Raw genomic sequence first — 23,652 nt, forward strand, 5'->3', positions numbered from 1 at the left:
ACAGTGAATACAGCTCAGTGGAAATCACTGAGCGCCTCCGGAGGATGTTATGAACCCAGACACTACAGCGTTTGGTTTTCCCACATATCATGGACTTCCACAACAGTTACAAAGCAGCAAATGTGGTTATTTCAGCCATGGTTGATTGTTGTTGTTGTCTACATGGAGGTAAGCCCCTCCTTCTCTCCAGCGCGTCTAGCGTGAATAAACACCAGTGCTCAAACTTACGTGAGTTGCACAAGGCAAAAATCCCCTGAGCGTTTATGTGAGCACAGCATTATTGTTGTGTTTGCATATTTACTGTTGCACTGTCCTTCCCTGCCTTATCTTTGATTGACGTTCAATTCCATGGTCTACTGATTAAAACGTTTAAATACTTAATCAGTCTTAATCTTTTTATTAGTGTCTTCAAATCATTCTCTGCAGCTGACACTAATCACCACCTACCAGAACTTACAATTCATTTTTACATGTCCAAGTTTTAAAGCCAGAGTCCAAGTCAAGTCTCAAGTCATCGGTCGCAAGTCCAAGTCAAGTCTCAAGTCTTGGCTGTCGGAGAGAAGAGAGAGTGATAACCGGTGTATTGATAATGTGGTAAATCACGACTGATGTTAACATCAACGTTCCACCAATCACCACTTACAACAACCTACCTAAATGACAAGACCCTGAGCAAATATTTTCATCAACGGTCAACTCGTGTCTATCTGGATTATGGCAGCTGGACAGTCAGGGGACACATTTTTTGTGAGTGAATCAAATTAGAGGGGCATGCTCCCCCGGTCTCCAGTGAAAATCATTCCTTTGAGAGTACCATAATAACATCACCAGTCCATTGCTGCCCTATATAGTAGATCAAACAGAAACCTGACCAGAGAAGTGTGTAGAAGTCTGTCAGCTGACCAAAGTCGGTGACAGGCGAACCTTTAACAGATATGTGCCATTAAGAGCTGATCATGTCTGTGCTTTCTTGTCTCCTTTCTTTGATTCACATGAATAATTACTGTTCACACCCTCTTAAAGTTCGGTCCCATATTGTTGGAAGTTCATGTTTGCACAACGCCCCATGGACACCTGATGGAACTCCCACCGACAAAGCAACATGAGTTGATTGGGTTGATGTGCTTGAGCAGCTTGTAAACAGCCCGCAGCTTCTCTGTCTAATGTTGTGTGTCTATAATCCATTAACTGGATGACTTCAGGCCAGAAAGAGCACTTACAAATCATTTCCAGAATCCCCAGAAGCCGATAAAGACCGAGGGGTGACCACTGCAGCAGAAACCCCATCCAAACAAACAGCATGGGGTAATCCTACAGCTGGATTTGATGGAAGAAACATGGCTGTGTTGGGGATGAAGGCGTGAGATGTGACTTGGTTTCATGATCAGTTCTCTAGACGAATACAAAACGTGTTGGGTATTGAACCCAAAACTTAATAAATTAAGAGTTAAGTACTGAATCTGGTCAGATTTGTAATAATGATTCATCAGGTTGTCGGAAACCAAAATGTTGCCAATGTTCCTGTTATTTAGGGAAATTCTTGTACGGCTGCTTGTGTTTTGGCATTTAACAGCACTACCTGACCTGTGGCCCTGCAGCGCTGGGGAGTGAGGCCAGGAGGGTCAGGTCAGGGGCCCTTGGAGCATTCTGGACATGTGTTGGCTTCACACACCTGTTTCCGTAGGAGGACGTGACCTAACGGCCATAACTGCCACTTTCACTGGGAGTCAGACGCTCCTATGCATGCATTCACGCTCTGCGACCTTCTGTCTCTGAGCATGTGCTGGGGCAATGTTTCACTGAGGTTATGCTATATATACATATTTCTTTCTGTTTCTACTATTTTCTTTCTTTTTTTCTTGTTTCTTGTTTCTAAAATGCCTTAAACAAACCTCTGACATTTTTTATTTATCAAAGGTTTGATTACAGGATATAATGACACCATATGATATATGATCTCTCACCCTGGACAATGCAAGACTGTCTCCACTCAAAATAATTAATATGACTTATTTTTCAAAATGTTGTCTGGTAGGTGACTGGTTTTGAGCACAGGAGGTCACAGTATTGACACAAAGTTGGTTCAGTTAATTAAGGTGTATTAAGTAAAAAAAATGGTTTGCAAATAATCAATGTGGTGGAGATTGTTTTGAAAACCAGAGAAGACGATTTCAGGGACAGGAAGCCCCTCAGGCCTTAAATGAACAGTGTGTAGCATTAAGGGGCTCTATTGGGAGAAATTATCTCTTTTTGGAGCCGTTTCTACAGTACGTGTGTGTTTGTGTTTCACTTAGTTGACGTACTTATGTAAGACCCAACCATGATGTTTTTCCTAAACCTTAATTTACAAACCTACTTTAACCCCACGTGAACCACATGTTCACTGAGACCGTAGTGAAGTGTCATAGTTTGACAAGCTGGGCTACGCAGTGCGATACAAAGTCCATCCAACGGTCCTGACCAAGCGTCAGTATATGATGAGTTGGGATGAGAACGTGTTGTGCTGACAGTGGTTTTTCAGCTCTATAATAACCCTACACCACTGTCCTTTACTTTCTGAGGGAGAACATAACCACAGGTGGTCACTTGTCGAGAAGATAGAAACCTGAGTCATGTTAAGCATGTGAACAAATGACCAAGGCTGCTTTTCTGGTCTTGTTTCTACTCTCTGTGCTCTCAATCAAACAAGTTGTCTGCCAGCTAACTTCCCTATTCAATGGAAATGCTGTGCAATATCTGCTCTCTGCTTATTAAAGCCCAATAGGTGCGCAGGGAGCATGTGTTATTGTGCCTGTTTACATATGAGCCGGTCACATTGTGTGAACTGGGTGTCCTTATCTTACACATTCGGTCTTAAAAGCAGGCTTGAGGAGCCTTTTTTTAATCTAGATCCAATGTGTTATTGTCAAACATTCCCTCCGTCTCTTAGCCCATCATCGTATTACCTGACATATTTGCTTGTGTTCATGATTCGATTTCCGTGGCTCCCTGTAGTTAGCGCTCATGTGTTGGCTCCCCCCCTCTTAATGTGGAACACCTTCCAGACAGGCGGCAGACAGCGCTGAATGCCGCAGATACGTGCGACGAAATCCAATGCAGTGTTTTTAAGCTCTCCCCCGCCTTGTGCTTTTGTTTTCCTGCCTAAGTGCAGGCTATTATGTTACAGAGGGGATTACATAAATAGTGAGCATAATACACCAGGGCCTCATGTTCACACACTGACAATATGTTATGAAACTTTAGACTGCGCGGAACTCAAATCCCGAATGGAATCCGTGGTTCTCTCACGACCCGGGCCACGGAGGCTGAATGGACACACGGGGTCATTAAAAGGGAGTCACCTCTGTGTTTCTCAATGCCAGGGGGGGTTTTCCTGTTTGAATGTGGGAGTTTCTATAATGGGCCACGGGTCCAGCTGAAAATGGCAAATTGTTGGATCGTTAGCATTCCTACGTTTGAGAGCAACGGGCACAGCCAGCGGCAGGCCGGCTCATTGGTCTTTTTGTCCGAGGGGAGACTGCTGGATTGAAGGAGAAATTCTGGCACTAACAAGCTGTCACCGGAGGAACAAATGCAGAAAAACTTTTTTCCCTCACTCCGTGAGGGGTGAAGAGATATAATTGAGTGAGATTCAGGCATCTGAGTTATGTCTAACTAAACGTGATGTTTCAGAGTGTGGAACTAAAGGGTCTTAGGGTTTGACTCCCGGCACTTTCTGTGTAACAAGACGTGTTGGTTTGAATGTGAGCTCTACCAGCAGCCTTCATTATCAGAGGCATATAGAGGAGACGGTGAGCAGCCCAGTGACAGACCGAGAGATGTGGAAAAGTTGTGTCTTCATGAGCTCAAATCTGACATTTGCTAATTGTCTGGTGGGAGATTTCTACACACAGAACTTTGACCAGTCAACACCAGAGGTCTAAAAGTTTATCTGTCTTATCAGTGATCAAATAAATAAAAAGTGCCCGGTTACAGCAGCAATGATTCTGTCCATCTACACAAAGTAGGTGTTACCAGTTGCCAGGTGATGCATTAACTGGCAAAAAACGGTTTCATGCTACCTATTCGGTTCACTGAGAATTGCTCGACTCACAAGTTCCTAATAGAAAGAGTCATAATTGACCCTGTTGGTAGTTCGAGAAGTCCTGTCAACAGCTTTACAGACGTCTCTTTTACAATGATGGTCTGTGGCTGCAATACCGCGAGTGTAGCCTCACCCGCCTGATGATTTGTTACACAGAACCATCAGAGGAGCCTTCATTGAAAACAGTTTGAAAAAGGGCAGGCACTTTCAAAAAATCTCCATGGCCAGTGAGCCAAACTCTTGCCTAAGTCAGTCAGGAGAAATGCGAAAGCATCTTTTCTCTGGAGAACAAAACTTCAGGGTTGTCCTGTACTCTTCTTTCATTCTAGAAATAATCTCCAGTTGTGATATAACTGATGCTGTTGCAGCATCTACGCTCAGCTCTTCAGGAGTCGTCTTTGTTGTTTAGGACTAACAGTCGTCACTCTGTGTCGTCTCACATACACATAAGCCACGCCCCTAGCTGCCAGTAGCTCCTCACAGGATGCTGATTGGTCCGCGCTCTGGCTTACCAAACACAAAAGCATAATTTTAAGCCTGATGGATTTCCGGGTGCTATTTGATCCAGCGAATCTTGCATCATCTCCTTACACCGCATTGCTGTGCAACGTAACCACCAGAGGCTAAAAATCTAGCTTTGATAGCCAATCAGACAAAAATATAGCAGTCCATTCAAAGGACGTATCTGTATCATGGACTTTTGGTATGGTCGTCGCAATTTATGCTCTGCGAGAAGTTTACATAAAGATGAATGGTGGAATACAGCTAGAATGATGGCTTCCTCTGTTTAATGGCTATATGATGGCTTCTTCCATCCACTCTCTGGCTCTGCATTCCCTCAAAAGTCAGGACTGTAAAGATGGTTTGCTAATGGACAAAGATCAGCAACGTTGATTTGCTTCACGTCCTAATTGCAGTGATTTCATTTTGCCTTAATTTGCAGGAAAACTTTGTTTTAGATGCTGCTGTGAGTCTTTAATACTGTACACAATAAATTAAGTAGTGAGATCTGGGAACACAACAAGGTCACTAAAAACAAGTCAGACAGTGTTAAACACTAGAAGATGATAAGATGGGTTTTAAAGAAATATCCAGGGTAGCCTGACTTATTGTGGAGGAGAAAAAAATGCAAGCTGTAATACCATTACTCACAAAGCCATTTCCTGCTTCCACTTTGACTTTTACTTACTGTAGTTGTGTGTACACTGTTTTGCTCTCCAACGAGAGATTCATGGGGACATTTTAGGTGTCCTCACATTCAAGTTTCACCTCCAAACAAAGTGGTTTAGATCATCTGAACAACCTGCTCCTGTTTTCTTGGCCTTGTCAGACTTTGTTGCAGTGATGTCAATGTGTTGGCCAACTTCAGCAATTATTTTGCTGATTACAAAGTTATGCAGACTGATAGTAATGAAGGTCAAATCTACAAAGATAAGATGAGGGATACCACCCTTTCAGTGAGAGTTGAGTTTGTGTGATTTGGTTTAAGGAGGGGTGGTGATGCTACAGAAGTGGTGATCAGACAGGGGTCAAATATTTGTCAAGACATCGTATAAGCAGGTGGCAGAAGGCTCATCACTTTGACTTCAAGTCTTTATGTTTTGATACAAGATATGTGATGAATAAACTGAAACAAATTCCTTGTATGTGTACTTGCCAATAGAGCTGATTCTCATTCTAATGTTTCGACGAAAAATACAAGCTGGCGAGTGGAAAAAAAGAACCCAATTTGACCCTAACATATCACTGTCAAGTCCGTTGGGTTGGGGTAAGAAAAATAAATCTCTGATGAAGTTGTAGAGATAAACATGAGGTCCCTGGTACAAGCTGTATCAGGATGCCTTGGCACGAAGATCAGCAGCTTTAATTAAGGGTGTTTTGTAAGGAGGGAGATGGGGAGAAGCACGGATGGATCGGCGGCCTGCATACCAGAGCCACACCTGCAGCTTTCAACAGCTCTGCTCTCAGAGGACAGGAAGGTGGAGATGTATTAGCAGGGAGATCAGTATTTATTGGTAGAGCTGATTAAGTGAGGGGACGCTGAAGGGGTCAAACAAACAAGACTTTTAGCTAGGAAACTGCTGTCAACGTTGACATTTTGTCAGATCAGTTATTAGTCACGCGACTCAAGTCAGTGTTATGCAGGCGGCAACCTCCGAATTGTCTTAAAACGTACAGTCTCTCTACTGACCATCAGGCGACAACTAATCCAGTTGCAAAAGAAGTGTGATTGTATAGAAGTCTATGAGAAAATTATTATTTTTTTTTTGGACCACTTCTTCTATAATGTCTGTTGTTTTAATGACATACAGTCATTACATTACATTACATTAAAGTCATTTAGCAGACGCTTTTATCCAAGGCGACTTACAATAAGTGTATTCAACATCGGTATTCAAGAGAACTACTAGTCACCAGAAGCCATAAGTGCATATCCTTTCCCAAACAAGCATCTAAGAGCATAAACCAGAGCAAACGTACAGTGCAGAAACAAACATACAATAAGTGCAACGAGCTAACACGCAATACAATAAGTGCAACGAACTAATACAATTACAACAAATGCAACAAACTAATACGAATACAATGAGTGCTAAGTGGAAGGCTCAGGGTAGTACTTCTTGAAGAGGTGAGTTTTCAGCCTGTGCCGAAAGATGGGCAGCGACTCTGCTGTCCTGACGTCAGTGGGAAGTTCATTCCACCACTGTGGGGCCAGGACAGAAAAAAGCCATGACCGGGTCGATCGGCCACAGGGACCTCTGAGCGACGGGGGAACCAATCGCCCTGATGCAGCAGAGTGAAGTGGTCGGGCCGGGTTTAGGGCTTGACCATGGCCTGGAGATAGGAAGGAGCTGTTCCTTTCACTGCCCTGTAGGCTAGCACCAGAGTCTTAAACTGGATGTGAGCTCTTACAGGGAGCCAGTGTAGAGAACGGAGAAGGGAAGTTGTGTGGGAGAACTTGGGGCGATCGAACACCAGGCGAGCTGCAGCTTTCTGGACAAGCTCCAGAGGTCTGATGGCTGACGCCGGGGCTTGCAGTAGTTGCAGTAGTCCAGGCGGGAGATGACAAGAGCCTGGATAGGACCTCCGCCGTCTCCTCAGTGAGGAAGGGGCGAATCCTCCTGATGTTGTAGAGCAGGAATCTACAGGAGCGTGTAACCAATGAGATGTTTGCTGACAGTTGGTCATCCAGGGTCACACCCAGGTTCTTCCCAGTCCGAGTTGGTGTCACCACGGTATCGTCCATGGTGATGGACAGGTCTCGGTGCGGGCAACCCTTTCCCGGGAGGAACAGTAGCTCGGTTTTGTCCAGGTTGAGCTTGAGGTGGTGTGTCGTCATCCACTTTGAAATGTCAGCCAAGCACGCAGCTATGCGTACCTCCACTTGAGTGTCACCAGGAGGAAATGATAAGACCAGCTGGGTGTCATCAGCATAACAATGGTGAGGAAAGGAAGGAGTTCAGTCGCAATAGACTGAAGAAGAGGAGAGGGGTTCGGATCAAGAGAGCACGTCGTGGGGCGGTTAGATGTAACAAGTTTGAGGACCTCGTTAGGAGAGAGGGGAGCAAGATAGGCTAAGCTGGGGCATGGAGAGGGGAGGGAGACCGTTGGGGGAAGAGCTGAACAGGGTAGAGAGGGAGAGGGTGGACAGGGACAGGGGAGTGGGGAGAAGGAGGATCTGATATCGTTTACCTTCTTGTCAAAGAAGTTGGCGAAATCGTCATGGCGGAGGGAGGAAGTAGGAGGAGGGGGTGGGGGCTGGAGGAGTGAAGAGGACGTTTCGAAGAGTTTTTTAGGATTGGAAGCAGAGGTTAGGATTTTAGAGCGGAAGAAAGCAGCTTTGGCAGTAAATAGAGAGGAAGAGAAAGTGGAAAGAAGAGATTGGGAGTTAAGAAGGTCCTCCGGCAGTTTGCCTTTTCTCCATTTACGAGAACTCACCAAGAGGGCCTGGTGGGTGATACACAACAGCAATGGTGAGCTTGACTGGATAAGTGACAGTAACAGCATGAAATTCGAACGAGGACGGGGAGAACTGTGGAACCGAGACAGGAGAGTATTTCCATTTAGGGGAAATTAGCAGGCCAGTACCACCACCCCGCCTCGCAGCTCTGGAGTGTGAGAGAAAGAGTACACATCTGACAGTGCTGCAGGTGTGGTAGTGTTTTCTGGTGTGATCCAGGTCTCAGTTAGAGCAAGAAAGTTAAGGGAGAGCAAGGAAGCATAGCCCGAGATGAACTCAGCTTTCGGCACTGCCGACTGGCAATTCCATAGTCCCCCCGCCACCACCTGCTCTCCATGAGCCGAGAGAGTAGGATAGGTCTGAAGTAAAACAGCTAAAGACACGCCGGTCCTTGGACTGATGCTTATGACGAAATGCAGATACATGAGCTGAAGTTTTGTTGATGCAAAGGTGGCAGACGGTGAGGATGGAGAGGAATTGATCTCCAGGGGGTCGTTGTGGCCGTAGGACGACACATACGACCATGAACACACACCACTTGGTATAATTAAACAGTGTGTTCGTGGCTGTGAAATTACACTTTTTAGTGGTATTAATATGCTACAGTATGCGACAGTGTATTACACTGCACGTTAGCCCAAGGCAGGTGGTGATTTCAATGGGAGTAGGTGTATGATTGTCCATGGATACTAGCAATAAGTGTGCACTTACACATAACCCTAATTCATATATGTATACATTTATTACACATAAATATATTACACATGTGTAATATAAAATATATAATAATTTAACAATAATTAATAATGTAAAATTGTATATATTTTATATAATTTTATATATTCACCGACTTGTATTCGATGTAGTAAACATTGTAGTAAATGTTGCTGCTTAGCGTGCTCCGTTTCTCTTCATTTAACATACATTTTCAGTTTTATTATTATTATTTCTATATTCTAACAATCCTTGTCAATAATGACTCTTTGCGTCATATACAAACTGTGTGTAAAGTTACAATGCTGTAAATGAGGCAATCTGCAGGTGAAGGAGATGAAATCACACTGTTTGTCTTGAGACCTGAGTTAAATGTGATTTGTTTTAGAAGGAATGGAACCATGAACGGACAACTTTCCTGATGTGAAACAACAGATTGTTAAGCCGGGATAAAGGCTCATGATCTAGTAGCAGCTACACAGACGACACATGCAGCTCATTGGTTTCCATTAGCTCCACCTCTTCACTTCGTTAGCTACAGCTGGACCGAAACTGAGTGTTGTCAATAGGCACGAATGTGTCCTGCCTTTAAACCACAGGCCCGGTGTCAGCTGAGCCTTTCCTTAGAAACAATGTGATGTGTTTTCTTTCTTAGATCATTCAAACAAAGATCTGAAGAGACAAAAGAAAGCGTGTGTGAAGACTAGATACCGAATATGTGGGCGAAAGAAAAGAAACAAAGTAACTTTTGGATCATTAGTTTAACTCCTTCGAGGAAGAAAAATCCTGGGAATTAAAAAAATAGAAAAGACAGACAGTGGGCGGAGGATATTGAGGCTTGCAGAGCTGTTATCGTAGTCTTTTACCCCCAGGGAGACGGAGATGACACCTAGACAGCAGAAGCATTGTCCCGTCTGGTGTCGAAGGAAAACAGACAGACAACCAGTCGAGACAGACCTACGCACGTCTCCCGCTGTCTCCAACTCCGTCCTCGCCAACATTTTATCCCTCTATTTTCTGTCTGTCACTCTGTGAATTTCGTACTTCTCAGTGTCGGGTTTAGAGATCTATAAATGCTGTTTGTATTACGTCTAAAGGCTGGATGCCAGCAGCGTCTTGTCAGGAAACTGCAAAGACGAATGGACAGATAATGAAAACATATAGTCCAGAAACAGTGCCAGCAGACTACATTAAATCCCTTTTATTTTGATTCTTCATTTATTTTAGCTTTATATGTCTGACTCATTAACTATAAATGGGTACATGTTGCAAATATGGTGCCGTATTTTTCATACATTTTTACTTTCTTACTGTAAAATAAGCAGTCCATGACTCTGCTTTAGCAAAAAGGTTTTTAAACCAAATCATCAAAAAACTAAATAGAAATTGAATTCTTTTCCTTCACATCAGAAACATTCTAAACCTAACCCGTGTAAAACATTGGCAGATAAAAGCACATTTAAGCTTTAACTCATTCTCTTACTTTAAATAAAAACAATTATTTTCTAATTTAGCTTTTATTTAATAGCAGAATGAAATGGTCAATTAAGTATGTATGAAACATGAATTATATAGCAAATATAGCTGAAACAACTTAAATAGTTGAGCTTGAGGGTTCACTCTTGACCTTAGAGTTATCAATCAGACAGAACGTACTCATGAAAACGCTTCGTGTCTCTGAAGCTTTGGAGTGAGCTCAGTTTGGTTTTTGGGTGATGGAGAGGACTGAGGCTGAGAATAAACAGATATGATTCGCTGATATGTAACATGCCAGTGGATGTTTCATGTAATTATTGTCATCCATCACCCACACAGCCCGGCCGGCTTCAGACGCTGAGCTGCAGGAAGCACACACACACACACATAACTACACACACAGACACACACATACACACACACACACACACACACACAACTACACTCACACACACACACACAAACATATAACTACACTTGCACAGACACAACTACACACACTTAGACATTTTTCTCTCTCTGTCACTTCAATTTGATGGCGACACTGGAGGAAGCCAGCAGTAAGTGTTGGGCTGCATAGCACAGTTTGGACAGCCATTGTCAGTATGTGGGTCCTCATGTTGCTTTTTAATACCAAGTCAAACAAGTCAAGCCATCAATGTCACATGACAAACTGAAATGTCCTAACTCTACAAGTCACATACAGTGTATCATGATACTCCATTCAACAATAATTTCTGAACGAAGTTGAAGTGGCAGTTTAAACAAATGTTCTGAAAGAAGCTGAAGTGGCAGCTTCAAGAGAAAAAAGTGACGTTTCACATGAAGTGTATGTGCTGAGGGAAGTTGAAATGTCAGTTAAAGTGAAAGAGCTGAAAGGAGCTGAGGAATTAACTGAAATGTATGTAAAGTAAGTGTAAGTGATAAAAGGGACTGAAAGTATCAGTTGAAGGGTCTTTTTTCATTTTTGGATGTCACTTCACCTGACATCATCTTTGAGTCAATTGAAGTATGAGTTGATATGTAATCACTTAAGCTGTGGCGGTTCCAGGGGGTGGGCCCCAACATTGGACAATCTAAAAAGATATACATATGAAAAAGTTGTGAAACTGATGTCAGGTGCAAAGTGAATGCAGCAAGAGATGACGCTCCCCAGCCATGCCATCCTCTTGCCACCCCATGAATATTTGTCAAGATCCTGTGTACAAAGCAGTCCTCCAGAGACAAGGAAACAATATGGAATATCAGACTTAGTTTGCAAACTCTTTGACTTTTGTTTTAGAAAACAATTGGTTTCAACGTCGTCCCTCGTGAAAGCCAGGAGGCAGCACTTGCCTGTGGAGACACAGCAGCTGAGTGTTTGCTCAGACGAGGATGGTGCCGGATATCTACAGAGAGCAGAGAGTCACTGCGGCACACACAGCCTCAGCGACTCAGGGAGCTTTCATCATCCTCAGCCAGACAACACAGGTGCTGTGCATCCCCATTTCACGTGTCTCAGTCACGCTGTGGCTCGGTGACGGATGACCCAGTTACCTTGGTGTTGGACTATCACTCAACACTGCAGCAGGACAGACACCTGCAGCTCTTCTATGAGCGTTAAGATGGTGGATTTAAGGTGAAGTCAAGTTTTTTGTATGTCTAGATTATATACAACAATTATCTAACAATATTTGAATGCATACATTTCAGATTGTAGTAAGCATTAACTCTTTTTTTAATATGATATCCTGACTTTTAGTTCATAGTTTCGGCCACGCTCCAAAAATACAAAATTCCAATATTGCAAGAGTACGGCTTCTCCCCAAAAAATACAGACATTTTTACTTTGAGATCATCATCAGGAGCAGTTAGAGGTGTAAGGAAACAACAGCTGATAAATACCAGCTGATCGGTTAATTGCATCGATTTGGCTGGTTCTAGCTGAAGGAAAAAGGAAAAAGTGAATATGCAAAAACATCTCTGTCATTTTTTGAACGAACCCTACTCTTGAATGTTTTAAATACCAGTAGATAAACAAATCCTAAGCAAGATATTCCATTTGATTTCATTACGGATGATTACGGACTACAATTTTATCAATCTCCTCAAGTCTACATTAGCCGTATAGTATAAGGCCAGACAAGATTCTATGATTAGCGCCCTGAAAACCAGTGGATATGTGCATGTGAATAACATTGGAGGTTTATTAAACTGATGCAAAAGGCAAACTAACACTTGGCAGGTGGGGAAGTTCAGTCACATTTGTTCATCCTGATTAATTGACCCGGGTCCGACACAATTACACTGGGAGATGTTGGCCAGTCTGCCACTGGCGGCTAGACAAACTGCATCAGAAAGGGTTCCTTGTTCATTCTTGACCTTGGGAATTGATCAAGAACGAACCTGTAGATGTTGATAACATCTCCTGATGGCAAACTAATGACTTGACTCTGATAGTTATTCTTTAAGCCATGATGGCGAATGCTCCTTAACTTTATGATTACAAAAATAAATAATCCAAACGTCACCAAGTTTTTTACCTAAAACTTACCGAATCTTAATATTAGTAATGCCATCAGAACGCCTACATGTACACAGCATGGGTGGCTTTGGAGGTCAACTACAAACCAAATTTTGTATTGTTTTGTTCGTAAGACTCAAACAAGATTGTCTGTAGATTGTCTTTGTATGTGAGGCAACCTTCTTCTTGCCATGTCATGTGGGCCAAGCTCCATGCAATTATAGTTAGCTTTATAGACATTAGATTACATATGGAAATGGAGGAGCTGCTCACAGCTGAAAATTCTAATGAATTGTGGGTCATGGTAAAATAACTCCTAATAGATCTTGGAAAACAATAAAAAAGTTTAATATCTTAAGAAAAACATCTTACTTTTTGTTGCCACCTGGTGAAAACAAGTTGCAAACAGAATACTGACAAATATAGTTTCCTTATAAACTTTATATGGAAAATGTGTTAGCAAACAGTTGTGTATTTATACATCCAGTAGACAGAGTACCATTAGCATTCATTTGAAATCGAATTTGTGTTCACCTGATGAATGTAATGTAATATCTCTTTTAGCCAGTGGCGGGCTGTGCATTTTATACCTGGGCCAATACACATATTCGTATTAAACCGTTCGGTACGAGGCTTACGAACCGAACAATACGTTAGAATAATACTAGTGCATTTGGTAAATGTAGAAGCTCAAATTGTGGGAAATATAATGTTTTCGGTGGACTGCGCTCACGTAGGAGACAACGGGCTTTGTGACCTTTTGAACCCGGAACAATAACAAAAAACAGCTGAGGTCCGCACGTGTCTTCAGGGAGACTAAGCTAAACTAGCTTAGCGGGGAAACAACAGCAGTTACCTGTCTTCTGTCTTCTGTCCTCTGTCCTCTGTCCTCCTGTCTTCTGTCCTCCTGCCTTCATGTCCTCCTGTCCTCTGTCCTCCTGCCTTCATGTCCTCCTGTCCTCCTGTCCTCCTGTCCTCTGTCCTCCTGTCTTCTGTCCTCCTGTCTTCTGTCCTCCTGTCTTCTGTCCTCCTGTCTTCTGTCCTCTGTCCTCCTGTCTTCATGTCCTCCTGTCTTCTGTCCTCCTGTCCTCTGTCTTCATGTCCTCCTGTCTTCTGTCCTCCTGTCCTCCTGTCCTCTGTCCTCCTGTCTTCCTGTCTTCATGTCCTCCTGTCCTCCTGTCTTCTGTCCTCTGTCCTCCTGTCTTCTGTCCTCCTGTCCTCTGTCCTCCTGTCTTATGTCCTCCTGTCTTCTGTCCTCCTGTCTTCTGTCCTCCTGTCTTCTGTCCTCCTGTCCTCTTGTCTTCTGTCCTCCTGTCTTCTGTCCTCCTGTCTTCTGTCCTCTGTCCTCCTGTCCTCTGTCCTCCTGTCTTCTGTCCTCCTGTCTTCTGTCCTCTGTCCTCCTGTCTTCTGTCCTCTGTCATCCTGTCTTCTGTCCTCCTGTCCTGTCCTCCTGTCTTCATGTCCTCTGTCCTCCTGTCTTCTGTCCTCCTGTCTTCTGTCCTCTGTCCTCCTGTCTTCTGTCCTCCTGTCTTCTGTCCTCTGTCCTCCTGTCTTCTGTCCTCCTGTCTTCTGTCCTCCTGTCCTCTGTCCTCCTGTCTTCTGTCCTCCTGTCTTCTGTCCTCCTGTCCTCCTGTCCTCCTGTCCTCTGTCTTCTGTCCTCCTGTCCTCTGTCTTCTGTCCTCTGTCTTCTGTCCTCCTGTCCTCTGTCCTCCTGTCTTCTGTCCTCTGTCATCCTGTCCTCTGTCATCCTGTCCTCTGTCCTCTGTCCTCCTGTCCTCCTGTCCTCTGTCCTCCTGTCTTCTGTCCTCTGTCCTCCTGTCTTCTGTCCTCCTGTCCTCTGTCCTCCTGTCCTTTGTCCTCCTGTCTTCTGTCCTCCTGTCCTCTGTCCTCTGTCTTCTGTCCTACTGTCCTCTGTCCTCCTGTCCTCTGTCCTCTGTCCTCTTGTCCTCTGTCCTCTGTCCTCCTGTCTTCTGTCCTCCTGTCTTCTGTCCTCCTGTCCTCTGTCCTCCTGTCTTCTGTCCTCCTGTCTTCTGTCCTCCTGTCTTCTGTCCTCCTGTCCTCTGTCCTCCTGTCTTCTGTCCTCCTGTCTTCTGTCCTCTGTCCTCCTGGCTGTTTTGTCTCAGCCGGCAGAGAAGTTTACTAAAAAAAGCTTCTGACCGATCGTTCATGCTGTGCTTGTATAAACAGAGCAGCGATGGACGACTGAATTAGGTTTCACTTTTGTTCACAGATGTATTGAATTATTGGCTTTTTACTCCCAAATATTTTATTCCACGTTCAGTAACAAGCGTAGTTGCCATCAACCCGAGTAATCTTCACTTCACCACAGCGGCCTCTCTGCTCACGCTTTGTGTGTTTGTTTGTGTCTCTTTGTGTGTGTAGTTGTATTTGTGTGTGTTTGTGTGTGTGTGTGTGTGTGTGTGTGTGTGTGTGTGTGTGTGTGTGTGTGTGTGTGTGTGTGTGTGTGTGTGTGTGTATTTATGTCTATATGTGTGTGTAGTTGGAGGAGCTCAGCCCGGCAGCGAGAGCAGGGCAGGTGCTCACTGCAGCGTGATAATAAATGACACCACAACATAAAAAAATACTAAGAAAAAGCATCAGTAACGTTGGGGCTTATAAATACTACAATCTTTAATAAGTTATCACCGGGACACGTTTAATACCGGGTTTGGAACGCATCACTACCTTTAGATAACGTAAAACTAGAGCCAGTGTCCGTTCTGGGCTGCTGTAAAAACATGGCGGCGCAAATGTCTTTTCCAAGCTAAGGTAAACATACCGATTCTTAGTTTTGGGTGATTATACACTGATTAAAACATAGTTATGAATATTAAATTCAATATCTGCCAATAAACCCCCCTCAATGTTACACACTGTCCCTTTAACTAAAAGTAAATGGTGACATTGTGAAACGTATTGTGAAACGTCACTTGTTTGTCATGTGAGTCACTAGTCAGTCAATTTAACTTCATCCATTATCTTTTCCTAAACCTAACTTAGTGGCTTTTCTGACTAAACACAACTTTCAGTGGAGATGGTAGTTCATTTTGAAAAGACACAAGGCATGTAACGAGATGCATATTGACACTGATGCTGGCTGAGCAGGTATATTTACAGCAGCTTCTTCACTGAAAACAAATCAGGGTTGATAATAGCAGTCAGACTAAACCTGCAACACGCAGATGTCACCTTTATGAGTAACACCTTTCACATGCGTGATCCATTGAAAATACAGAATACAGCCACTACTTAATTGTTAGTATTCTAAACTGTAGTAACTCAGCACGTAGTATTCCCTGTATAGAATCAGTATGCAGCAGGGATTTGGGACCCACCTGAGTTCTAAGGAAACACAGTTCTGTCCACTGTGGGAAGAGGAATGTGAAGATTTTCAAACTTAATTCTCAAAAGCTTTAATGAAGAACTGTAATGGAGAGATTAATGGAAAAAAGTTTCCATTAACTAGTTTAGTCAGAGTTGACACATTGATAGGGAAACAGCAAGATCTCACAACTACAGGACTGTCTCAGAAAATTAGAATATTGTGATAAAGTTCTTTATTTTGTGTAATGCAATTAAAAAAACAAAAATGTCATGCATTCTGGATTCATTACAAATCAACTGAAATATTGCAAGCCTTTTATTCTTTTAATATTGCTGATTATGGCTTACAGCTTAAGAAAACTCAAATATCCTATCTCTAAATATTAGAATATCATGAAAAAGTATACTAGTAGGGTATTCAACTAATCACTTGAATCGTCTAATTAACTCGAAACACCTGCAAGGGTTTCCTGAGCCTTGAAAAACACTCAGCTTGGTTCAGTAAACTAAATCACACGTATGGGGATTATCACAATATTCTAATTTTCTGAGACAGTCCTGTATAGTAAATAAATCCTTAAAAGAGTATATTCTATGGCTGTCATTTAAAGATCAGTAATTATATCTAAGTTAAGAGATTTATGACATTTTCAAACTGATGCTGCCTCACTTCTCCCAGCTTGAGTCAGAGGTTACAGTCTGCAGGTCAAAGGCTCAGCTTCATTCATTTCCTGGTGATGAGTGGCAGCAGTGCAACTATCACTCATCTTTCATAATGTGTCATTTATCTTCGCTAACCATGCTTAGTCCAATCAGACAGCTCTCTGTCTCTGAATGTAGGGATGTTTTCCAGCCTTTGGAGGCCTTTTGCTGCTTAAATGGCTAAAGGGATGGATGACTTGCAAGCAGGAGACAGACAGTGCTGGCTCAGGAAAAGGACGATAAGGTAACTAATCGCCCATATCAGGTCCCAGGGCCACAGGGTGGACTCGTGGTCGGTGAAGTCATCCCGGGTTCAATCCCCCACAAGTATCCTTGAGCAAAAATACTTAACCTCAACCTGCTGTAGAGGCAGAACAAGACCTGGCTCACCCTGCATTCCACACGGGGAAATTCCAAGTAATGAAATGCAAGAAAAAAAAAGGCACATGTTAAAAAATATGATACCAATGATTTCCAATCTGAGATATCATATCAACTTATTGGACGCTACCAGTGACGGATGGAAGAGAGCTGAAGTAAATGAGTGTCTGGTGTGTAATTGAGCAATTATATGAGCTTTCAAAGCAGCAGGACACAAAGCTCCAACCAACCTGGATCATTCGCCTGCATGGGGCCAAACTGCAGGAGCACCAGTCAAATACCACAGAATGGTTTAATACATTTCCCTGTCTGTGGCTCTCAGCTGCAAGCCAGTTGATTTGGACCAATACCTTGAAAAACGCATCACAAATATATAGTTTCATTCAGCTTCAATTTTGAAGAAACTCCCTCCAGGGTGTTCCTGATATATCACGCTCACGAGAACGGAACAGACGGACGGAGGACATGTGCGGCAACCCGTAAATATAATGCCTGTGGAGGCATCCGAAAACAGGGCTCAGCCAGGGTTTCATTTGTAAAACAGTGCGCAAGAGCCACACTAAATGTTTGCGTATATACAAATTAAGAAAATGTACGTACATAAAATCTGATTTCCTGCCAATTTCCTTTTATAAATCCCAAATCAAATTGGAATTGTCTTCATGTGGATCAGCCTAAAGTCCCGCCCTCTACACGCCCACATTCAACCATATATGGTCAATGAAAAGCACCTCTTGCATATTGAAGCATAGCAATGAGCCTGCTGATCAATCGGTCTTTACCATGAATCACGGCAACTACAGAGAGGAACCAAGTAAATATATTTTTGGGCGACAGAAATCAAAGTCCCTCTAATTCTTCCATTCCCGCAGTACGAACGGTGGCAGTGCATCCATCATGCAGTATTAAGCATTTCAAGTGTGAGGGAAATATGTATATGTTTACATCAATCAGACCGATTGCTTCCAAAAGGATCATGTCGATCAGTGGTATCCTTCCACCCCGGATATCATTTGACAATGGAAGTTTGATAGGTGAACAAGTTGTGCTATGGTGACATTGGCCGCCATAATGAGGATTATTGGTGACACGGAGCGAGCAGCAGAGGAAAGCAACGGTTAAAGAAATCTATCACTTTAAAAAGGCACTGATGTTGATTCAGTGCCTATCAGTGCAACCAGCAGTACCACTCCGGGCCATGACAAGTGCAGGAGGCGTGTTTGGAGTGATGTGCCTTTGCTCTTCTTGAGTGTCACAATCAATATATATATGATGTTTTGTTTTAGAAAGGCGCACAATGCCCACACGTGAGAAGTACCTCTCATCTCCGTCTGCATTGTACCGGCTTCAGCTCCCGACTCCTCCCCTCCCTTCATCCCCTTAAGCTCTCTCGCCGTCGGCTCACTTCGTGACTAACGCCGCACTCTCATTACCCAGAGTCCTGCTGTTCATCCTCTTCCTCATTGCTGCCCACTCTGTTAATGCTTTTTGTTGTTTCCATTTTATCTTTAGCTCTCACTCACTTTGCAGCTGACACACACACACACACACACACACACACACACACACACACACCTACACACCTACACACACACACAGGCCCTGAGTAGAGCATTTCTTTTTTTTTTAAAGACCCATGTTTTTGAGACTAAGGGTTCCATTAAGAACCCTTTTCACCCAAAGAACCCTTTTTTGGAAGAAAGAGTTCTTCAAGGACTGCTCTGAGCATGGATTTTAAAAGGAAACGCCCACAATCCAGCCCGCACCCCCCAACTGTTTTCCAGTTGTGGACAGTTAGGGTTTGAAATTAAATTGCTGTACATTTTGAAAAGCAAAAATAAAATATAGGTCAATTTTTAGGCTACTTACGAAAGTAACATATATAAAAAATCAATACCAAAATGAATAAAACTCCTAATATTTACAAATATCTTTTTTGAAGTAAATTGTAAGAAACATTGGCAAGCCACTCATGTAGCTTTATGAATAAATGAATCTTATACGTAAATTAATGTAGCCAGCCTATCTTAAATTAGTTATATATTTATTAGAAATACATGACATCTAGGGTTCATGATTATGTTCAAATACATTTTAGTCCACTGTCACTGAGAAACAATATTGTGCACATTGTCTTTGTGAGTCATAATAACTACCAAAGAAGTGGGTTCTGGGAAAAATCATCTCTTCAACAAGGCCACATTTTTCCTCTTCCAAAAAAAGTATAATTGTGTGAAAAGAGTTTCTTCTGGTTTCTGAGGAGAGATCATGTTCTCTCCTCTGCATCCTGCAGAGGTTCGGTCTAGAAAACCGGTGACAGTATCTTTTAATTAGATCGTTGTCATCAAGCCTTCTCAAAACATCTCTGGTCACATAATCTCTCTGCCTGAACGCCATCTCTCGGTGACTCGTACCAGGTTAGGACTCCACTGGAGCACTCCTAAATATCAGTAGAGAAAGAAGTGATTTTATAAGTTAGTAAAGTTGATATGCTTTTAATAATAGCCCCAAAATGTGTCTCTCAGAAATTTTGGCCAGTTAGGAAGGAGTGATCTCCCACTCTGAGGCCAAGGTAACATATCAGATTTTCCCCCATCTACCTGCTGTTTCTCCGTGCACAAACCAGTCCTTTAAAAAGTCCCTGGAAGAAACAAAGAGCTAATTTCGTCAGAAACTATTATAAAAGACAAAGAAATCCAAGTTAAATAACCTTTGAAAAGAACTATGACACATTTTGGTGGACGACCAAAAACTAAACAATAGTGTGAAGCGCAGACGAATGGACAAATGAACGAACTATTACAATCTGTCGGATGCATATGCAGAATTACACACTGTAGCCCCAAATATCTTTGGTTTGGAAGTTGATTTAGCTGCTTGACCTGTTGGATCAACATTATTAGGTGTTTCTGTCACTAAAGTTCTGCTGTTCTTGGAGGAAACAGATCTATGGACTGACCTCTTCTTTAAAACAGACGGGCAGGAGTCGAGGGGAAAACTAGAGGGAAGTGGAGAGCCGACGGAGCTTTGCTTGCAAGCGGAATCTCAGAGTTCTGATGGGAGCAGTGGCTCGGGGAAGGGCCGGTCTAAGAAGCTTCATGACTCCTCAGTGTGACACGGCCAAGGGGGCACAGAGTGGTCCAGGAGGAAGTGAGGACAGCGGTGGAAGAAAGAGAGGTCCAGCAGGACAATCAGCTTGAGGAAGCAGGGAGCCTGGGCAAGGTGGGGGCTGGCCATGAACCAAAACGTCACATGGACTGTTCTCTGGCAGGCCAAACGGAGCATATCAAGCTCCTGCCCAGGCCATTGAACCTCTTCATCTGGGGCAAATGCTCAGACATTGGGGACGTTGGAGCACATCCTGAGAGGCTCTTGAGCAGGGTACACCTGGGGTCAAGACCAGGTTCTATAATATTTTGCAGAAGCATGGGAGCAGCATGGGAATCAGCAGACGAGACGCCCCACCGCATTGATGATCCCCTTTGTGAAGGCTGGAGTGCAGCTACCAAGAATCACAGCAGCCAAGAATCTGTCAGGAATCCTGGCAACTGTGTAGGCCTGGCAGCTTTCTGTGGACCTGGTGGACCTGGTGGAACAGCTGAAGTTCCCGCTGCACATCGCCACAACCACAACGAGGCCAGACATCCTCTTGGTGTCAGAGGCGATCAAAAAAAACCTTGGGAGGACTGCTTGGAGGAGGCCCACAAGAGGAAGAAGACCAAAATATAGAGACCTGGTCATCAACCACTGCAAGCAGGGCTTGATGTAAGTTGCATGCCCATTCAGGTTGGCTGCAGAGGTTTTGCGGGGCAATCGCTCTCCAAAGCCCTGACTGGATTTTTACATTACTGGATTGGAGAGGAGAAGAGCCATCAAGAACATCACAGAGGCAGTAGAGAAAGCCTTGAGATGGCTCTGGTTCAAGAGAGGAGGTCCATGGGAGGAGCATGTGCTATCTGAACACGAGTCATGGTCTGATCACCACAGCTGGGTCGCCTGGGAGAGGGTGTCTGAGGTTGAAAGACCCGCAACACCAAACGACCCCAGGATACCTCATGGATGACGTGTTCGGGAACATCGAATACATGTACTCTATCAAACCTCTGCAGGTAAATAAATACCATGTATTTGAGAATTAATGACAGTTAAGCCATTTGTTGAGCAGTACTGGGGCTACCCATGTCCTAAGGGTAGCATTAGGAGAAGAAATACCAATCAAGGACAACAAATTAAAAGAGTTAATTTCTTTGCGAGCGAGAATGTTCTGAGCAAACTGCTGTCTGTATCGTTTGGGCTGAGTTGACAGTAATGGTGCTGGAAGAAAGCTTGTGTCGTGTCCAGAAAGGCTCAGCCTCAGGAGTCATTTTAATACATTTTACAGCAATCTACACATTTGGGGGCACCATAAACTTAATTTGCATTGGGAAAAAAAGAAATGTAATGGAAATGTATTGATTCGTTTTCATGCACCAACGTGTTGGTAAAGATGAAAGTGTTACAGTCAAAGATACATCTCTACAGTGTCACACATGTATCATACTACCTGACTGCTATCTAATATTTAATTTATGACCAATAATCTCCCAATGTGAGACAGTATTTATAACTTTGAAAGATTTTTCTCACAAAAATCTGCATTAGTTCGAGCCCCCTTTATGTTTCGCTTCTCTAAATCTGGGATTTCTGAAACTGCTTTGCTTTGACAAATATATATGCTATCATCCTAAAAAATATCTGCATCACACATCAAAAGTGCATATTGGTTGATACGTATACATGTGCATCAGGGCAATGCTTATTCTGTGTTTTATATCTTGTGCATTAAATAATGATCTGAAACAGTGACTATCAACTGTCTTTTAACAAGACCCAGAGCGGTTTTAGAGGGAAAAGGCTCTGAAGCCTCAGGCTGCCGACAATATCTACATGGCAGAATAAGTATAATGGGTTCCTGAGTGATTTGGAAAAAGCTGCCAGAGAGACAGCCCTTTCTTTTGTGTGTGGTTGTTTGTCTATCAATTAGAGAGTCGATTAAATAAATGTTTTTGGGCTCCATCTCGACGCTGGCAAAGAACAGAGCTGTCTAGAGACACACCTACAGGAGGTTCCCAGCCAAAATCACTTTCAACACATTCCTGCTCAATAAGCACCGCCGCACAGAGATATTGGGCTCTATTTCATCTAACAGCCAAACTGCATACTGACACTTTGCTCCATCAAATAGGGAGCACAGCTCAAAGCCGTGTCTGCGAAATGTGTCTTTGGTAGAGATACAACCTAGGTAAAGCATAAAATGAACTGTTTTCATTGAATTCAGAGCAAGAAGTACAGACAATGCATCAACTAATTACATGAACTGATACTAATAATCTCCTTTCTTTAGCCAAATCACTTGTGTCATTGTACACAGCGCAGCTGTTTTGTATTTGCTGCTCTGATGCTCTCAGCAGACACTGGTACAACCTCCTCTACAGCCGCCCAGTGTGACTGAAGCCCGTTCAGACCTGGCACTCACATGATCCGATCACAAGTGGACAGCTCAAGTACGTCTGGCATTAGAATGTGTCTGCACATGTATGCGTCCCGAGTGAACACTTGTGATCGGATCTCACTTCCCCGCTCTAAATGCAAATAAACCCGTAGTCTACATCAATGCAGGATTTAAGAGGCTATTCTGAATTAAATCACGTCCAGCAAACTTCACGGAGAACAATGAGAGCAAAACAGAATCACCATTTAGTTTTGACCAAATCTTTTCTGGTCTAGCTCAGATAAAAACTGTGTGCAGTGTTTCACAGAATTAGAATTAGATTTGTGGTGATAGCCTACCGGGGGGAGTGACCTCCAGTTCCCTTCCACCACTGTCCTTCCCGTTTGGATTCTAGCTACTTCCCTGTGAGGGGAGTAGCAACTCCAGCACACTTAGGTTGCTTCTTTTATTTCCATTTTATGGCGAGTGGCAACCAGCATTAAGCTGCTTTACCTAGATTGAGAGCTGCTAGGAATATTTTAAGGAAACCCAATGACAGACGCCAATGAAAAGATAGAAGAGTGTATAAACCTATGTGTTAAACCCTGGACAGCCCCGGCCCAACCTAAACCCTGAGCAGGAGGAACGCTTTTCATTTTTCCGTGTGCGTAAATCTGGTATTATCACATCAAAGATGAAGAAAGAAAGCATTAAACATGAGTTTTACAGGTAAGACAAAGAAGGAACCACAGGCACATGACAAATAAAGTAAATAGAAGTTGTGCCTAACAAACCACAGCAGATCATACTTTTATATCACCATCATCATTATATCAGGCACTGTCTAAAGGGGTTGTCCTCCTAAAGTGCAGCCGGATTAGAAAACAATAATAAGTCAAAGAGCGAGAGAACATTTTATTTCCTGTTTTCAACCGTTCCTTTCAATAAGAACAGACGACGAAGGTTTGTTATTTGCAACAGTTTAGAATGTTAGAGGTGCAAGATCAGAAAATGTGGATGTGGTTCACTTTGAAGGG

At 43.2% G+C, this 23,652-nt stretch overlaps 1 protein-coding gene across 1 annotated transcript in view; it reads right to left on the reverse strand.

The window, feature by feature from the left end:
* Nucleotides 1-23,652, reverse strand: part of ptprfa (protein tyrosine phosphatase receptor type Fa) — a gene marked incomplete at its 5' end in the record, with an annotated part of 228,342 nt that overhangs the window by 196,242 nt on the left and 8,448 nt on the right. The window lies entirely within an intron of this gene.

This window comes from Pholis gunnellus, assembly GCF_910591455.1.
Source record: "Pholis gunnellus genome assembly, chromosome: 4".
NCBI classification, from domain to species: domain Eukaryota; kingdom Metazoa; phylum Chordata; class Actinopteri; order Perciformes; family Pholidae; genus Pholis; species Pholis gunnellus.